This window comes from Aquarana catesbeiana, linkage group LG04, assembly GCF_042186555.1.
Source record: "Aquarana catesbeiana isolate 2022-GZ linkage group LG04, ASM4218655v1, whole genome shotgun sequence".
Lineage (NCBI taxonomy): Eukaryota > Metazoa > Chordata > Amphibia > Anura > Ranidae > Aquarana > Aquarana catesbeiana.
Window position 1 is genome coordinate 649,355,325 of NC_133327.1, and position 20,277 is coordinate 649,375,601.

The following is a 20,277-nucleotide window of genomic DNA, read 5'->3' on the forward strand; positions in this document are numbered from 1 at the left end:
GTCCTCGATTAGAATCCCAACCCGGACTCTACCCAACATGGAATTTTAATGCTCTACCTGTGTTTGCATGGATTTCCCCTGGGTTCTCTGGTTTATTCCCATACTCCAAAAATATTCTAAAGGGTTAATTGGCCATAGCATGTGTGTATGTATGCAAATTAGTTAGGGACCTTAAAGCGGATCTTCAGTCATTTTTTTCCATCTATTAAATCTTCTGCCCTTGTTGTTTTAACTGTGGATAGTAAATACCTTATACAGCCCACGTCCCCTTTCTTGTCTGGTAATTAGCCTAGGCTTATGACATCATGTACAGCTCTCTCTCTCACTCTCGTGAGAGTTTGCCAGCAAGAGAGGGGTCAGGAGAGTTGGAGGAGGGATGGGTCATAGGAGAGCAAAGGAGAGCTGCAGAGCTGGAGGGGGTTGGTTGAGGGTGAAGATAATCTGGAGACTGCAGAGATGCTTTTGTATTCATTGAAAGAGGAGAAATGTGCAGGCAAGCAGTAGTGTGAGTGTGTCTGTCTGTCTGTCTGTATATGTGTGTGTTTGTATATATGTATATATGTATGTGTGTGTGTGTCTGTATATATGTGTGTGTCTGTGTAAATCCAGGAAGTGAACAGGCAGCAGCTTCAGCTGCCCACAGCTAAAATGGCTGCAGCCAGACTTAGTGGGGGGGGGATTTCTGCAGCATATTTGGCAAGTACAGAATCATAGTATACAGTGCCTTGAAAAAGTATTCACCCCCTTGGCTTTTTACCTATTTTGTTATATTACAGCCTTTAGTTCAATGTTTTTTTAATCTGAATTATATGTGATGGATCAGAACACAATAGTCTAAGTTGGTGAAATAAAATTTGAAAAATATATACATAAAACTATTTTTCAGAAATAAAAAACTGATAATTGGCATGTGCGTATGTATTCACCCCCTTTATTATGAAGCCCATAAAAAGCTCTGGTGCAACCAATTACCTTCAGAAGTCACATAATTAGTGAAATGATGTCCACCTGTGTGCAATCTAAGTGTCACATGATCTGTCATTACATATACACACCTTTTTTGAAAGGGCCCAGAGACTGCAACAGCTAAGCAAGAGGCACCACTAACCAAACACTGCCATGAAGACCAAGGAACTCTCCAAACAAGTAAGGGACAATGTTGTTGAGAAGTACAAGTCAGGGTTAGGTTATAAAAAAATATCCAAATCTTTGATGATCCCTAGGAAGACCATCAAATCTATCATAACCAAATGGAAAGAACATGGCACAACAGCAAACCTGCCAAGAGACGGCCGCACACCAAAACTCACGGACCGGGCAAGGAGGGCATTAATCAGAGAGGCAGCACAAAGACCTAAGGCAACCCTGGAGGAGCTGCAGAGTTCCACAGCAGAGACTGGAGTATCTGTACATAGGACGACAATAAGCCGTACGCTCCATAGAGTTGGGCTTTATGGCAGAGTGGCCAGAAGAAAGCCATTACTTTCAGCAAAAAACAAAATGGCACGGTTTGAGTTTGTGAAAAGGCATGTAGGAGACTCCCAAAATGTATGGAGGAAGGTGCTCTGGTCTGATGAGACTAAAATTTAACTTTTTGTCCATCAAAGAAAACGCTATGTCTGGCGCAAACCCAACACATCACATCACCCAAAGAACACCATCCCCACAGTGAAACATGGGGGTGGCAGCATCATGCTGTTGGGAATGTTTTTCAGCAGTCGGAACTGGGAAACTGGTCAGAGTTGAGGGAAATATGGATGGTGCTAAATACAGGGATATTCTTGAGAAAAACCTGTACCACTCTGTGTGTGATTTGAGGCTAGGATGGAGGTTCACCTTCCAGCAGGACAATGACCCCAAACACGCTGCTAAAGCAACACTTGAGTGGTTTAAGGGGAAACATGTAAATGTGTTGGAATGGCCTAGTCAAAGCCCAGACCTCAATCCAATAGAAAATCTGTGGTCAGACTTAAAGATTGCTGTTCACAAGCGCAAACCATCCAACTTGAAGGAGCTGGAGCAGTTCTGCGATGAGGAATGGGCAAAAATCCCAGTGGTAAGATGTGGTAAGCTCATAGAGACTTATCCAAAGCGACTTGGAGCTGTGATAGCCGTAAAAGGTGGCTCTACAAAGTATTGACTTTAGGAGGGTGAATAGTTATGCACATTGACTTTTTCTGTTATTTTGTACTATTTGTTGTTTGCTTCACAATAAAAAAAAAAAAAAATCTTCAAAGTTGTGGGCATGTTCTGTAAATCCTCAAACAATCCATGTTAATTACAGGTTGTGAGGCAACAAAACACGAAAAATGCCAAGGGGGTGAATACTTTTGCAAGGCACTGTATATAAACAATGCAAAGTGGTCGGAAGGAAGCTTCGGAATGTTAAAGATGTTTTTTATTACAGATTGTGTGAGCAGACTGCAGTTCCTCTTCAAGCTGGGTACACACAGGCCACAAATTGGCCTAAAATGTTTTGTTTGGCAGGAACCGACCGACTTCCGGGCCCATGTGTACAGCTCCTCCTCCGACAGAAACTGGTCTCACCACCTACTTCTGTCGAACGGACATGCTGGAAAACCAGCATCTGATCAGACAATCACTGTGTTCTGGTGGGGGGGGCAGTCCCCCTGTCAGAACAAAATAGCTCAGCGGGGAGATCGATGTACTAACATTGGATGTTAATACAGCAATCTGTATGTTTTTTTTCTGAGCCCGCTGGGTTAAATAAAAAACTTTCTGTGTGTACCTAGCATTACTTTGTAAGGTTCTTGTGCCCAAGGAATGAGGTGACTGTACAGTATGTAAAGCACTGGGTAAATTGCAGGCACTATATAAATACTTATAATAAATAAATGTGTTTTTTGAAAGGGACAATATGAATGCCTTGTCCTGCAATAACAAAATACAGGTCTATTTTAACTTAACAAAAGATAATATCCCCTCACTAACATGACTAGCCTAAAATAAATTGTGAACAGAAATTAACAAACTGAAAAATCAGGACAGAAATAGTAACCTACCTGCCTTCAAAAGGCATAAACCCCCCCAATGTCTACAAAACCTTTTGGAATGCTGCAGAAGAGCTCATTGCCCTTCATCATCATCAATGGAATTTTGCTTCGTGGGTGGCGGATGCTGTAGGATACATTGGTTGGATTGACCAAGGCAGTGGACCTGCACCTTGCTCTCTAAAGGTATTGGGAATTCCAATCCGTATGCTTTTTTGCCAGGCTGGCATTATTGGTAACCCATATCATTTTAACTAGTTATGATTTTTTCATACCACTGTTATACATTTTTAAAGAAACCATGAAACATCTACTCTGAATAATTTCACACTATGAGAGAACGGTAATTACAACACTCTTACAATATTTACAGCCTTACAATATTTTCAGAGATAGTGCAAAGAAAATATTTGAAATGGTTTAAATAGCTTTTTTTTTTTTTTTTTTTTATTCATTTCTTTTTATGATTATTTGTCAAGATAAGCAAAGCACTTTGGTAACATGTATACAATTTCATTAATTTATTGCATTGTCATTTTCAGACATTTGAAAAATGTAGTAAAAGTAATATGTATTGTAAAAGAAGTATGAATTCTAAAAGAAGTATGAATTCTAAAAGAAGTATGAATTGCCTTTGGCAGTTGTCTGAATTTACATTGTCTTGTCATAATCTGGTTCTGGAGCCCCTTGGTACAGTAATATCTAAACCTGTGCATGGTCATTGTTCCACAATATTCTGGCAATTTCTGAGAGGCATGACTATTGTACAGTTGTTGTGCCTGAACTATGAGGTAGTGCTGGACTTGAATTATGACAAGTTCATCAGTAAAAAAAAAAAGTAAAAAACTCTGCGCTAGGTTGTATAGCACAAAAAAAAAACAGCAGTCACTTATTAAAATGTGATACCAGCTTGTGAACAAAATAAAAAATTTATAAGCAGTGCTAAAAATTATAGACAATCCGAAATGAAAAAAGTTTCAACTTGCAAATAGTGCCAAAATAGCCTCCTAATAATGCCAAAAAGTGCATTAAGAATCATATAGTTTACTGAAAAATCAGTCATAAAGTGCAAACGTGCAAAAAGTGCTGACATAACCCCCTAAAATTGCATGAAGGATCATAACTTGCAAGCCTACATTTACTTGACATATAAGCAACTGGTAAACAGCACAGATCATCAAATCAATACTGAAAGTCCATAAATGAACAGTCTTTAAGTGAAATAAATGAACCATTCAGAAAGTGCACTGTGCGATGCAAACGAACAGCGGATCCACCACCAACACCCTCTTGGTGTATGCCTCTTACCGGATTTGTAGGACCATTAATTATAATGATCATAAATGCCCAAGATAAAACATGAACAGCTGATCATCCAGTCAAGAGCAGTGGTCAATCGGCAACGGATCCCAATAAGTGACTCAAAAAAATTGCCATAGTGAAGCCCATAGAGTAATCAGACTTTTATTAAAAGTAGTAAAAAGTACCTTGACATGGCTTGCGTTCAGCGTATATACATACTGTATATACAGGCATAGATGAAAGTTCCAGCAAGCTGTCGGCTCATCCACGACCACTCGGTGTGCGTGATGTCGTCACCTCCAGGCCACTCCTCATGCACGCCAATTGACCACCGCTCTCCACTGGATGATCAGCTGTTCATATTTTATCTTGGGTGTCTATGACCATTATAATTTATGGTCCTACAAATCAGGTAAGAGGTGTACACTAATGGGTGTTGTTGGTGGTGGATCCGCTGTTCGTTTGCATCGCACAGTGTACTTTCTGGATGGTTCATTTATTTCACTTAAAGGCCGTTCACCATTTATGGACTTTCACTATTGATTTGATTATCTGTGCTGTTTACCAGTTGCTTATATGGCAAGTAAATGTATGCTTGCAAGTTATATGATCCTTCATGCAATTTTAGGGGGTTGTTTTAGCACTTTTTGCACATTTGGACTTTGTGACTGATTTTTCAGTAAATTATATGATTCTTTATGCACTATTATAAAGCTATTTTGGCACTATTTGCAAGTTTGCACTTTATTATTTTGGATTGTCTATAATTTTAAGCGCCGTTTATAATTTGTTTATTTTATGACAAGGTCATACTATACACTGTAGCTTGAGATGCCACCTAACACATAGTAGGGCAGTCCCTAATGAGAGGGTCATATTAAATAACATTGAAAAGTACAATTTGGAGACAAACAAAATATTTGAAGCAGAACTCTAGGCAAAAAACATACACGATGACTGCTTTACCTGCCAAATCTTTTGTTTTTCTGTCCATTTAGCCCTGCAGGTGAGTGATTTGATACTCAGGGGGAAGACTGGAAACCTTTGGCCTATTGAGCAAACATCAACCAACTAGCCTATTTCATGGTAGGGACAGACCTTTGTGAGCTAAAGAAAGTGTACCATGCCACAATGCCACATTGATTGGTGGGCATGAGAATAGGTAGATGTTCTTAAAGGACATGGTTTAATACAACACACTCTTGCATCCTTCAACATCAGTTCCTTCACAGTTCTCAGCATTCAGTCCAAGAGCCGCTAAGAAAGCTGGTGCTGCAAGGCTTCTTATTGCAAGATGCTGTTATAGTAAGTTTGAACAGGTAGCAAGTAGCTAAATCATGCCTAGTATGTATCACTACTGACTACAGATCCGGCTTTGGTCAATTTCTGGTGAAGCATCTACACTCAGGACTACCAGTCAAACATATCAAATTAGTATTGCCTGTCCCCCTTTCAACTTCTGAGATTGACCTACAGTTCGGTTTTATTGTTCTTGTAATTAAGTTAGATTGTCCTTTTGAATGTACTTTTTGAGCGATTATTTATTAATTGGAAACACATTGCAAGATGTTATGAAAATGAGGCCGTGTGTATGTTTTATCAAATCATTTGGTAAAAATTAATGAGATACACACAAGAGCAGAAGATGTTTTTGTTTGAAATAAGTAATACATTGTGGAAGCCTTTCCTAACCTTTTTATCCCTGAGTAACCCATGAAACAATTTTTCAGGTTTCCAAGGAACACCTTCTAAAAAGATTTTACCTACAGCTCATGGTACATAAGCATGATCAATAATTTGAAGGAAATTTTAAATTAAAAATAACTAATGTGAAGTACTTGGCATATTTGACACCCAGGGCAGGGTCATTTTTAGTAAAATTCTTGAAATAAATAATAGCTGCAGAAAAGAAAGGCAGACAGTACAAATTCTGGTAACCGATAACATTAGTGGTCAGTGTAGAAGTGACATCTTACATTGGTGGTTAGTGGAAAATTACCCACTTACATTGATGTTCAGTGTAGGTGCTCACTGCTCAAGGAGCCCTTAGGAACCTTAGGAGGAACCCTAGGGTTTCCCAGAACCCTGGCTGAGAAACACTGTATTATGGTAACGAAAAAAGGGATCGTAATGAAAAATAATGCATGTATTTCAGTTCCTAAATTGTGTTTGTAACCCTTACATTGAATTTCTTTTATTTATTTTTTTGTCCTTTTAAATAAACCATGTAATGCGGTTGATTGATTGAACACTGGAGAGTACAAAATTTGGTGCAGCTGTGCATGGTAGCCCATCAGCTTCTAATGTCAGCTTGTTCAATTGAGCTTTGACAAAAAAACTGAAAGTTGATTGGTTTCTATGCAGAGCTGCACCAGATTTTTTTTTTTTATCGCATTAGAAGTCCAGTGAAGTCATGTGTTTTGGGCACTTTGCTGCATTATCTCACCCAGTGTATATCAACGCTGTTCAGGTCATCTCTGTGAAGTACAGAACAACTTCCATGCTTTGTAATGGAGAACAAAAAGGGGGAGGCGTTCTGAAGTCCTAACACACTACCTGTCTTCGGGTGACTCCTCCTCCATAGATACAGAATTGAAAGTGATTGTTGTCAGCCTAGGAGATGTAGCACTCTCCTAGTTCAGAGTAGGCTGCTAGGTAAATTCAGTCATCTTCTCTGTAAACATTGGAGCAGGGATTGATTGCTTATGCCTGTTCAGTGTTTCACAGGCTGCTGTTCTGCTACTTCCCCCTGTCTTCTAGAGACTTATAGAAAGATAGTGGAAGGGAGAGCAGGGCAGGAAGCCTGAATATTTATGGGGCCAATCCTTGGGGAGGTGTGCTCCAAAGGTGGAGGGAAAGCCCATAAATATTCTGAGGCTGGGCAACCAGAGTTCGGAGTTCCTTAGTTCAGCCTTCAGGAGGAAACCCCTGTGCTGGGGGCTCTGCCTCTGGGGCTGAGAGGGAGACAGAGAGGAAGCTGAGGAGCCTTTGAAGACATTGAGGTATCAGCTAGGCTTAGCTGGGGGGGCCTACCGAAGAGAGCCTGTTATGTAGACTGAGAAAAGCCTGAAGAGAGTTGGTGGAAGGAGTCAAACCATTCTGGGACTGAGTGAGTAGTGATCCTGACATACAAGAAAATGTGACTGTGAGGTAGTTTTGATCTCACAAGCATAGGCGTGCGAAAGGGGTGTGCCAGGTGTGCCTGGGCACACCCTAATCACCAAGGTTGCCAACCATGTAGTGTCTGTAAAAAGCCAGAGGCTACAGTTGCTCCACCTCTCTGCTGCCTCCTTAGCCAATGGTAACTACACTGCCTAGCCCCCTTCCCCAGCGTGCCTTATTTGACTTTACAACAGAAGGCAGGAGAGGGAGGACTAAACACAGTCTGCAGTGTGGGACAGGATTCAGCCTACCAGGAGAAGCTAAGCACAATGTAGTCAGTACACATACATACACACGCATGCATGTGTGTTTGAGCTTTGGGGTGCACACCCTAATGCAATAGGCTGTGCACACCTATGCTCACAAGCCAGTGCAGTGAGGAGTTGTGCAAGACAGCCAGGAGCATGCAATACTGCTGAAAGTGTGCTCAGTACAGCCAGGAGTTGTACAGTCCAGAGCAGCTAGAAGCCTGGCAGGCCTCAAATATTGGATTTCCACAGTTCCAGGGTATCCCACGCTCCTCATCCCTATCAAAGTTCCTGTTCCTAATAAAACCCAAAAAAAGAAAATCTCCTAGACTGATTCTTGAGCCAAAGGAAGATGTCAAAAATGGTGTGTGCCTTGCTGGGCATGCTTTGAGTGGAGGAAATAGGCCCAAATATCCCGTGGCTCCTGCAGTTGTAGCACTACAGATCAAAAGTATGTTACTGGCAGGATAACCAGGTGCAAAAAAAGGAAAAAAAAACCTTAAGGAAGGAAGTGAATGCAAGGCACCACAACTAGGGCTGGTAAGCTCCATTAAAGTAGATTTGTTAACGTTTATATACATTTTGCAATTCATTTATTTTTCCTACTGCTGATCTCCATGTTAGTACAAGACATAATAGTGACAAAGGGGTTGGCAGGAGGAACCAATGAGTGCTGCAGGGGACACTGGATATCGACACACCCGGACATGTCAGTTTCTCCGCAGACCCTAAGGGAAGATTCTGAACAGGAGGCAGAAGAAGTACACATTCTCTTTCTTTTTTCCCCAGGTACATGGATTGTTGAGTTTTTCCTTACGTGACAAGGTTGGTTTAAAGCTTTGTAAGCAGAGCCTAATGTGTAATAGATCACCCGCTAAACTTCTTATACTTAGGGAGTAATTCAATCTCCTATACAGTAAAGTCTGCCTGTTGGTGCAATGGAAGGTCATATTTTCAAAAAATGCAAAGCAGCAAATAATCTACCTTGAAACAGATCCAGAAAATCTTTTAACATGACTGCGTACATTTCTCAGCGCACGTAATAAATAGTTGTCTGTTATTTCTATAGCTGCATCCTGTGCGAGAGGAAATGAAGTGAGGATAAGCAAAGCCCTCTTATATCAAACATTCTGGATTTCACAAGAGCTGTGTCCAATCTTTCCTAACAGAATAGACCTTTCACCTGCCACTCCCATTGGTTGATCCTTCATTACAAGGGTCCTGAAAGTCTACATTGTTGTATTACTTTACTAAAAAGTTCACGGAGTCCTGGGCAAGATTAAAGAATATCTCCGAATCATAGGAGGAGAATATGGAAAAAAGGCAGCCAATGGCAGTCTGGTAGTTAGGGAGATTTTGGACTAGTCAGCTGCTCCAGGATCCTGCTGAGGCCCATCAGCTGCAGGCACCCGGACACAGCTAAGATGAATGCACACCATCAAAAGGCTAGGTAGAAGTTTGAAAGCACCCACACATCATGCAATTGCAGCTATGTTCCTATACATGATTATAAGCATAGAAGGACAGGTTTCTCCCAGAAAATGATAGGCGCAAAGACATCCCCTTAGGATGCTAGTATCTGCACATTGTCTGTGATTCAGTGGACTAAACACTTGCTAGGTCTACAAAAGATCTGGGGCTAGAGCCCATAGCAACGTAGTAAAGAAAGTCATACGCTTGGGTGGGCATACACATGTATCTAATATACGTGTGTATGTATCCCCAGAGGGCCCCCCTTACATCATGGTCCCCAGAGAGCCCCCCTTAAATTTGGATCCCCAGAGAGCCTCCCCCTTGCATCAGGGTTCCCAGAGAGCCTCCCCCTTGCATCAGGGTCCCCAGAGAGCCTCCTCCTTGCATCAGGGTTCCCAGAGAGCCTCCCCCTTGCATCGGGGTCCCCAGAGAGCCTCCCCCTTGCATCAGGGTCCCCAGAGAGCCTCTCCCTTGCACCAGGGTCCCCAGAGAGCCTCCCCCTTGCATCAGGGTCCCCAGAGAGCCTCCCCCTGCATCAGGGTCCCTAGAGAGCCCCCCACTTACAGCAGGGTCCCCAGAGAGCCTCCCCTTGGGGACCCCTGCAGAGACTCGGGGCTATGGGCCCCAGATTCGGAGCTATAGCCCCAAAAGCCACCCCCTAGCGACGCCACTACTAAACACTAATATCACCCTATTTCCATGTTCTCTTTCAGAAGAATGAATAAATTACCAGGTGAAAATTCTATTTTAGCCATAATAAGCACTTCCTAAAGGTGAGGACTTCTAGCTATCTAGCTATCCTCCCCTAAGATAGAACTAAAGATCCATAGATTTTTTTATCAGTTAGGCATTATGGCAGCAGGATTAGAAGCTAGGGTCAGGAAGATGCAAAGATAGGAGAGGAACCTGCCTTGTGTGTTGCTGTTGGGTGATGGGGCACAGTTTGGGCTACAGACCCACCTGTTCCAGCATACTACCATCGCCCCCCACAGTGTAATCTACCAAGTGGATGCCACTCTGTGTATGAGAAGCACTGACAACTATTCCTGTATAAATGAAGCTTGCAAACACTGTTCACAGATTCTATTCACAAATACATTGTAATAAAATTGTTAGAGAGCAATTTTCTTACTGTCTGTATGCAAATCAAACAGTTGCAGCTTTTTTTTTTTTAAAAAAGCTGTCCCCTTACTTTTATCATAATTAGCTCTTATTGACTCCTCTTTTTTCCCTACCTTTTCGTTTGCTGAACAATTTTAACATTATAAACATTTTGTTGGTCTTTTTCTTTGTTGGATTTTGTAGTGCCATATTAAAAAATACACACAAAAAATACCTTTATAATTAAATTCACAATGCTTTAATCTGTAACACCTTCAAGGGGGTGCACTTTGACATCCAAGCCAAGACTTTGTTCTCCAGCACTGAACAGTTCTTATCTACTGTTTTTGTCCAATTAGGGAGATTTCCCTTTACTTCTTCTTCCAGAGACACAACAGGAAATAAGAAAAAATCATTCCAAAGTGAGGTGGAATTCTGTTTTCGGTTCCATTCACAGCATGACTGCAAGGTGCAGCAACACCTTGATGCAGCGCCATTCATTTCAGTGGCATCACAATGCATCTCACCTCTTCAGAGAAGCCTATCTGGCCACCACCTAACAACTGTACTTATCTTCTCAATCAGCACATCACCCACAGTTATTACCTCTTGTATCTCTTGACCTTCCCTCTTAGAATGTAAGCTCTAAGGAGCAGGGCCCTCTGATTCCTACTGTATTAAAGTGTATTGTATTTGTACTGTCTACCCTCAAGTTGTAAAGCGCTACGTAAACTGTTGGCACTATATAAATCCTGTATAATAATAATAATAATAATCTTATCAGTGTCGAAGCAATAGCAAGCTCTTGTGTAACGCCAAGAAATAGTGCATGCCACAACGCGTGTTTTTTTGGCAAAGCATCTTACCCCTCGCTCCTCTGGAAATCATTACTTTTCTCTTCCCTCTGATGATCCAAGTTGTGGGCGGCTTCACTTACAGAACTGCTGAAGAGAAGCGGCACCGGAGGACCATTTGCATGGAGAGGTGGAGTCTGCAGTAGAAAGGAATAAAGTAAGCAAAGCTGCTTTTTAATGGTATCTGAGCATTTAACCTTTGCAGTATTGGAGGAGTGAGGATAGTTTTTCAGCTTTAAAGTATATATAAAGGCAAAAGCTTTCTTTTTAGTTTTGGATAGAGTGAAGAGGGATTAGAACACCTGTTTGGCGTTTGTTGCTGTCTGTGCCCCCGTTAGGAATATTATCCCTCTCTATTTGTCCTGTTTACCTTTTTCACAGTGAAAGAAAATCCAAAATTTTGGGTTGTCCGAAGAACAAGATTAGAGGGGGAATCTTTCATTGGGAGCACTAGTAATGGTACTAACAAGGGTTTTCCCTCACTTTGGAGGGATTTTCTTGCACCTCCTGTTTTGGCTATGGGAGGAAGTGAATTGAAATGTCCTCAATTGGACATCAATGGCAAAAGTTATGAAAAAAACATTTTTCGCCTTTAGTCCTACTGTAATCTATAAAACATAAAGGACATTTGTTTGCCAGCAAACCACAATGGATAATGTTAAATGTAGACCATAAGTATGAGGGCTGTACTAAAAGCAATTCAAAAGTGGGCATCATTTATCATTTACTTGCATAGATCTTTGACATTTCACACGTTGGTAGAGTAACTCTTCCTCTATAGTAACTATTCTTCTTTTTCATTGGAAGTAAATAATGGATCCCACACAGAAGCAATGTGCTGTCATTGAGTTCTTGATGAAGGAGGGGTGCAGGCTGTCTGACATCCACAGAAGACTACAGAGTGTTTACGGAGATGATACCATTGACAAGAGTCACCAATGACAAGACGAGCTTTTCAAAGATGTCATCTCCATAAACATTCTGTAGCCTTCTGTGGATGTTGGACAGTATATATGTTGGTAGAGTAACTCTTCTTCTTTTTCATTGCATGTAAATAATGGATTCTAAGCAAAAGCAATGTGCCACCATTGAGTTCTTGATGAAGGAGGGAAGCAGGCTGTGTGACATTCACAGAAAGCTACAGAACTCAATGATGGCATGTTTCTTTTGCATGGAATCCATTATTTACCTACAATAAAAAAAAGAAGAGTTCCTATACAGGAAGAGTTATGCCGCGTACACACGGTCGGACTTTTCGACCGGACTGGTCTGACGGACGCCGACAGACCAAATCCGGCGGACAAACTGACCGTGTGTGGGCTCCACCGGACCTTTAGCGGACTTTTCCAGTCGCAAATCTGATGGACTTTAGATTTGGAACTTGCTTCAAATCTTTACGTCGTAACTCCGCCGGACCCAGAAATCTGCTCATCTGTATGCTAGTCCGACGGACAAAAACCGACGCTAGGGCAGCTATTGGCTACTGGCTATCAACTTCCTTATTTAAGTCTAGTGTACGTCATCACATATGAATCCGTCGGACTTTTGTGTGATCGTATGTAGTTAAGTCCGTTTGTTAGAAAGTCTGCCGCAAGTCCGCCAAAAGTCAGTTGAAAGTCTGTCGAAAGTTTTTCGGACGGGCTGTCGGACTTTTGTAGCTGAAAAGTCCGACCGTGTGTACGCGGCATTACTCTACCAACATGTGAAATTTGAATGACCATTGTAATTTAATTTAAAAAAAGTTATGCCTATTTTTTGCATTACTTTAATACAGCCCTGATATAATAATTGCTTGAAAACAGTTTTTACATTTTAGCCTTCATGTCCCCAGTGAATCATGGTTCTCATTTTTCGGTACAGTCAAGCATCTTGCAGACACAAGCACTGCCCCATCGACTTGTTGATTCCTATGTGAAAAATCTGTGGGAAGAAGTCCTTAAGGAGCTGTAAAATGACGAAGAGCTTCACTTATTAATCTGTGATGAAAAACATGCTTGTGTTGACGCAGTGGAAAAATAAGATAGTCTCTTTTTCTGTTCAATAGTTGGCTCGCAAGGAAAAGAAGCTGAGTGTTTGCATTCTGGATAAAGATTTTTCAGCCTCCAAGTCTGCCAGCTCCTACAAAGATGGAGTTATGTAATGTTCTTCTATCAGGAATCTGAGCTCAAAAAAAAAAAAAAAAAAAAAAAAGAAGCTTCATGAAAGCTCATGCTGTTCATGGCGGAGTAATTGTTCAAATAATGAAAGGGCCTGTATCAGCTCAATTCAGCTGTCACACTTCTTTTGACACAGCTACAATATATTCTGGTTTTTATGACATTTCCTGCCCATACTTGTTAGAACGGCTTGTTAGAGTTTGTGAGGACTGAAAAGTTGGAAGGCAATTTATTTTTCATAAATGCTTGGTCTTATGTTCATTCTCAGCGGGGCGTCTTGCATCAGGGAGTGCAAGACATAATATGCCGAATGCAAATATGTCATTCACTTTGAGGTTTGGATCTTTGTGAATGAACTTTGTAAACCATAAATTATTCAGTCCTACACGGTTTAAACGCATATCTGGAACACTAGATAAAGGGCATGGGGGTCGGTTTGAGATACGATCCTCTTTTTTAAATTGTTCCTATATTCAGTTACTTTAAACATAGTTACATAGTTGGTAAAGTTGAATAAAGACACTGGCCCATCCAATTTGACCTGAGTGTATGTGATTACAATTTTCCATATCAGAAACACTTCTAAAACTACTGCCAGTGTGGGCCTTTTCTGGCACTTTTTGTTCACATGTAACAATCAGTATTTTTTGCTAGAAAAATTACTTAGTACCCCCAAACATTATATATTTTTTTAAATAAAGAGAATAATTAGCACATTTTTACGTCACACGGTATTTGCGTAATTTGTTGGGAAAAAAATACACTTTTTTGAATTTTAATGCAAAATACATAACCCAATTTTTTTGTAATATATAAAAGATGAAGTTACGAGTAAATAGATACCAAACACGTCACTTTTTAAAATTGTGCACGCCCGTGCAATGGTGACAAATGACATAAATTTTACTATCCATAGGCAACGCTTTAAAAAGCCTTTACAGGTTACCACTTTAGATTTACAGTGAGGTTCTGGTGTTAGAATTATTGCGAATGATCTAATTTCCGCGGCGATACCTCACATGTGTGGGGCGATCGTTGTTTGCGTGCATGCGGGACCAAAGCGCGAGTTCACCTTTGCGCGCAAGCAAAGCCGATCCTGGCTTTTCTTCGCTGTCCAGTCAGCCGGTGGATGTGCCAGCTGGTCGCTTTGGTCTCCCGGTGGGATGAGTGAGCCTAAGAGAGCTGCAGAAGACAGCATGGGACGGGGGACGACATCCCCTTCTGCTGCTGGTAATAGCAATCAAGCAGCTGGTGAGTCGCTCCGACTGCTATTGCAAGAGAGCTGACTGCTGGTTCTTTCTTTTTTTTTCTGTAGGTTACATCACACAATTTTGTATTCATTTTTTATTAAGGCCCACAGTGAATCCAGATTACAAACATAAATGTAAACGTCAATGTTCATCCAGCATATAGAATCCAGACCAGAATTTGAGATGACACACTGGTGGCTAAGACATGCTGTTTTCTTTTGTACCCTTTGTACGAGTCACGACTGTCCCTTTCACTGGGCTGTATTGTGCAGCAAAGATGAATTAATGAGTTTTGTAAGTTGCAGAAGAGTAGCATGAAGAGTGTACTGCACCACCACAGCCCAGAACCCCTTGTAAAAGCCTAGCATTCCTTCCTCTCATTTTATAGTATTAATGCAGTCTCTCATGCCCTCGTACTGAGTGTTGATAGGCAGTACTTCATAGCCAAGGTCCGTATCATCTATTATTGTGCGTGTCCCTTGAATATGAAGACGATGCATCACAGTTTCAAGAGGATACAGCATGACATCAGCACACAGGCTGGCAGCAAAGTTGGCTACAAGTTCTGGGAAATACTAATACTCCTCCAAAATGTTCTGAGCTGATGAAGTGGCATCAGCTGGATTTCTGGCAGGCTTTCTTTTCTTTATAAAGAATAAAACACATTTCTGAATGATTGAGCTGATTATATAATGAAGGACACCATGAAGGACAGTGGGGAAGGTAAGTACCAGAAGAGGCAGCAGACGTTTGCTGTGCGGCACGCCAAGTCCCACAAGTCGGCCAATTCCTTCTTTCACACAATCCAGAATGCCAGGATTGTCACAGATGATCTCACTCTGTACTGTTTCAATCAGACTTGATGAATAGAATGGAGTAGCAATCGCATACACCAACCCTTTAAGGATTAGGTGTCCTCCTGTCTGCTTGGGACTCTATTTATGGGTGAGCTCTCTAGGCAGAGGTGTGAATTCACTGATGATGCCTTCAGCTCCAAGGGTTACTCCCTGAACAATGAACGTGCTTCCCATCCCTTTCCAAAGTGCCCTTGGCCCCTGAGTCTTTGTAAAGCTATACATGATATTCACAATGCTAAACGGTGAAAGATGGTAATTTCTTGCATGGTAGTTAACCTGGTACTGACGGTGCAACACAATGCATGGGTGGGCCAATACATTTTCTGTAAAGAGACTGGCAAGTCCAATACCAAATCCAGCAAATCTGTTAAGCTGATCCCCGCTGGTGGCGCTGTTCTCCTCCCCCAGGCCAGGCGGTGGTTGGCTGCCATCTCCTCCATAGAGCGGAGTCTTCTCCCCCCAGTGCAGGCTACGGCTCCCCGGGATGTCAGGCAGGGTGCTGACCCAGTGCTGTGAGAGAACCCCGGAAGAGCTGAATGACCTTGCTGGGAAGCCGTGCTGGTACGGGGGTGGCGGACCTTCGTCTCCCCGCCCCCAGGCAGATCCCCGGTAGCCTAGTCCATCAAAGCCTTCAGGCCGACGGGGCTGCATGCTGCCGATAGAAGCCCGGGTCACCGCGGCAAATGTTTAGCTGCACGGTAACATCAATACCGCCACTGCCTACTAGGAAGAAGGAGGCCTGTCAGGGTTCAGGTCACGTGATGGCAAAGCATGTCCCTGACTGCTGGTTCTAAGAAAAACAGTACTGGGGTGATGCCTGCAGCTGCATATCACCCTGGTATAACCACCAAAAGTCTGGAGACAACATTGTTTATAGTGCAAAAAATAAAAATCGCAGAGGTGATCACATACCACCAAAAGAAAGCTCTATTTGTGGGAAAAAAAGGACATCCATTATGTTTGAGTACAGTGTCGCACGACTGCTCAATTGTCAGTTAAAGTAACGCTTTGTCGTATCTCAAAAAATGGCCTGGTCATTAAGAAGGTAAAGCCTTCTGGGGCTAAAGTGGTTAATGCATGCTAATAGTCTATTAGCCTTGCTTACTGCAACTTGGCATTGCATGCTATTGCTAAGTCTGTGATCTACTAGGACCCCCATATCCTTTCCCATCCTTGATTCCCCCAAACGCTCTCCCCCCTTGCAAGTAACTTGCATTCATATTTTTAGCTCCCAAGTGCATTATTTTACATTTTTCAAAATTAAACATCATCAGTCATAGCTGCACATTCTTCTATTTTAACTAGGGCTTCTTGTACAGTCACTAGCAGTATTGCATTTTTTTAAGTAATAGCATCCATTGGCCAGCAGTATTAAAAAAAAAAAAAAAAAAAACAGCTTTCCCTGCAATGTTTATCTTCAATCTGGTATTGTCCCCAACAGTAAATGCACTCCTCCACTAGAGGACGCTTTTCTTCAGGGCTGAATGAAGACTAGTATCCTCCAACTCAACTCATGTTGTCATGGACACACCCCCTAGGTGTCCGTCAATATGCAGGTTTGGGCTTACAGTATTATTGCACTATGTGGTGGGTTATTACATGAGCATCATTCAATGTGGGAGTGAGGATCACCAACTTCTGCTATCACATGAGAAGAGGAAGGACTGATGATGTCTACTTGTTGGGGGACCCACAAACTTCTTGCAATTGAAGGAAATTTGAATGGAGAACTTGCCAAAAATGTCACAGAGTTGATATCAGGGTCTAGTGGGCAATTATATAACTATGAGACCCCTTTCACACTGAGGCAGTTTTCAGGCATTTTAGCGCTAGAAATAGTGCCTGTAAAGCACCTGAAAACTGCCTCCAATTCATTGCAATGAGTGCTTTCACACTGGGGCGGTGCTCTTGCGGGATGTTAGAAAAAGTCCTGCAAGCAGCATCTTTGGGGCGGTTTGGGAGCACTGTATACAGCACTCCCAAAATGCCCTGCCCATTGCAATGAATGGCACTTAGGAAGCGCCGCAACACAGGAGTTTTTAACCCCTTTTCTGGGGTAAAAGCGGAGTTCCAGCTGCAAAATTTTTTTTTAAAAGTCAGCAGCTACAAACACCGCGGCTGCTGACTTTTAATAAGGACACTTACCTGTCCAGGGAGCCCGCAATGTCGCTCCCCCCCAGGCCGATCCGTCCATCGGACCGGATGCAGGCGCCACCATACTAACTAAGGGAAACAGGCCACGGAGCCTTCAGTCTTCACTGCCGGTTACCTACTGCATATGCGCGAGTCGCATGGCGCTTCCTGAATGGCCCTGTCATCTTCTGGGACACACTAAGGTCCCAGAATGCAGCGGGGGGACAAGTGGACGTGACGCATTAGGCCGCGGTGATGTTGGGGTGGAAGTACACAAGGTACTTCATAAAAGGTAAGTAAGGAGAAAAAAAATTATCCAAAATCGAGTGGTGGAGGGGTTGTCATTCCTTTAAGATAAAGTTGTAAAACAAGCTGCACTTCAGTGTGAAAGGCATCTTAAGATTCATACACACGAACGGATTTTCCGACAGGAATTGTGTGATGACAGGCTGTTTGTGGAAAATCGGACCGTTCGCTCCATCGAACAATTGTTGTCGGATTTTACGCGGACAAATGGCTAGAAGGCTTTAAAATTTTCTGCTGACAACGGTCTGTTGTCAGATTTTCCGAGCGTGTGTACACAAGTCAGAGCCAGAAACAGTCGGTCTTGTAAACTAGCGTTCATAATGGAGAATTAACATTCGTGACGCGGCAAATTATGAAACCTGGAAATGCAGCGCACAATTCTCTTCTTCTTTAATGGGATAATAATGAAGCTGCTGTGCTGGTGATACTGATGGAGTTATTGCAAACACATTTTCAAAGGCTTTTTTTTTTCTAGTGATATCAAGAATAATAATATTATGCTTTTTTTTTTTTTTGGTGCAAGTTACCACAACACCATTATCCCGTAGTTTTTAAGATCAAAGATACAACTATGCTTGCAGTGTTGGTGTTCTCCTGGTGTCCCTGTTTCTAACGGCCCCCATGTATTGTCTGTTGACCTGTATGAAATATATGCATATTAATTTTATATAACTTGGGAAGGCTGTTAATAATGTACTATCCATTACAGCTATCGTAGTATATGCTCCTGAAGAAGCGCTTGAGTGCGCAACATGTCGAGCCCATAATCTTTTACAGAATCTTGACTACCATCACCACATGGCGCTGATTCAACGATATGTACTGTAACTATATAGATCAATAGGTTGTTTGTATCCCTTATTGATCCAATAGCTCCGTTGTTTCTTGATCTACTTTGTATGGAGTGCATATTCTGTAAATGATGTTTACTATATAAGGTTTTATCCTGTCTTTGTCTTTCCCTGCTTTTAAAACACAATTTTTTGAAATGAAATAAAACTAGAATTTTAATGATACAAGTATCTTTATTGTGCCTATAAAGTCTTGGTGCCTGCCCACACTCCTACGTCCTTTAAACAAAAAGATACAACTATGTTGATGTCCCTTGTCAATTTTACATTGTATTTTTTAAAATGTAACTGTCTACTCCCAAACTGTCATTTGAAGTAAAACACATAGCCAAGTATTATTCTCCACAATTTTTTTATTGTGCATTAAGAAAAGAAAACAAATAAAATTAGACATGCTATCTGCCAATAGAACATTATTCAACCAAAAAATAAAATAAAAGCCTCATGCATGTATCCTGCTTCTTAATATAGGGGGTCAACAATGCCAAGAGGTTGTGAAAGCAGGGGTCCGTCATCCGGAGATAATTCTGAAAATCATGCAGATTATTTTCCTGGAGCTCCCGCAGCAAAGGCATATGACAGAATTGGTCACGATTAATAAAGCAACCAATTTTTGGTACAAGAAATCCTCCTCTTCCTGTTCCTGGACTGGACTTGGGTCAAAGCAATAACTCCAAGGCCAATAATAAATAACATGTTATCTCCTCCGATTCCGCAACATACGAATGGCCGCTCAGAAATGAAAAGTGCGAAATGAAAAGTGCAAAATGAAAAGCGCAAAATGAAAAGCGCAAAATGAAACATACGAATCAACACTCAAACTTCTACTAACACGAAATTAGCAGAACGAGCCCAAAGGATGGCGCTAAAGAGCTGAAAAACTACGTAGTAGGTCCCTACATTCGTGTTTCTTGGCCGACAATTGTGTGCTGTTTGTATGCAAGACAAGTTTGGGGCCAACGCCCTTCGGACAAAAGTCTGTGGTTTTGTCTGCAGAAAATCCGATCGTGTGTACGAGGCTTAAGAAATAATTTCCACTAAAGGGGACAATAACAGCGTCTGAGACCAAAGGTGTACTTACTTTATCCACTGCACACCATTACCTTTATTGATACTTTTGTTGAATAAATGTTTAAAAAGGAAACAATTTTTGTGTACTTACTTATTTTTATATCACCTTTATCTACAGGCACTGTTTGAATAAATATCTTATGGTTTGCACTTTCAAATTATGTTGAAAAACTCAACAATTACCATTGGAAGTACAAGAACAATTGAGTACTGTCGGTGATCCTTTTTTTATTTGCACTTACGTCCAAATTATCAGGACAAGATTTTGGAGTATTTTTCGGGGGCACACCCCAAACGCTTGTCTTGAAAATTTGAATGTTAGTGAAAAAGTATCACGAACAGTACTCAATTGTTCTTGTTGCAAGTGTACTCATGCAGATACAATCACCTCCAGAATGGGATGCACTACATTTTTTACATGACTGTATAGTGTCCTTTCCAGAATTCTTTCACCACCATTATTCAGACATTTAGTCCAGCCCTTCTCAACCTTTTCAACACA

The 20,277-nt window shown here is 41.6% G+C and overlaps 1 long non-coding RNA gene and 1 pseudogene across 1 annotated transcript; one reads left to right on the forward strand and one right to left on the reverse strand.

Annotated features, from left to right (window-relative positions):
• The first annotated feature begins 11,080 nt into the window (after positions 1-11,080).
• LOC141141614 (uncharacterized) lies at positions 11,081-19,851 on the forward strand. Its single transcript, XR_012244164.1, has 2 exons — positions 11,081-11,308; positions 19,176-19,851. It is a non-coding gene; the product is annotated as an uncharacterized lncRNA (long non-coding RNA).
• Positions 14,751-16,076, reverse strand: LOC141141613 (solute carrier family 25 member 46-A-like; annotated as a pseudogene).
• Positions 19,852-20,277: the final 426 nt, after the last annotated feature.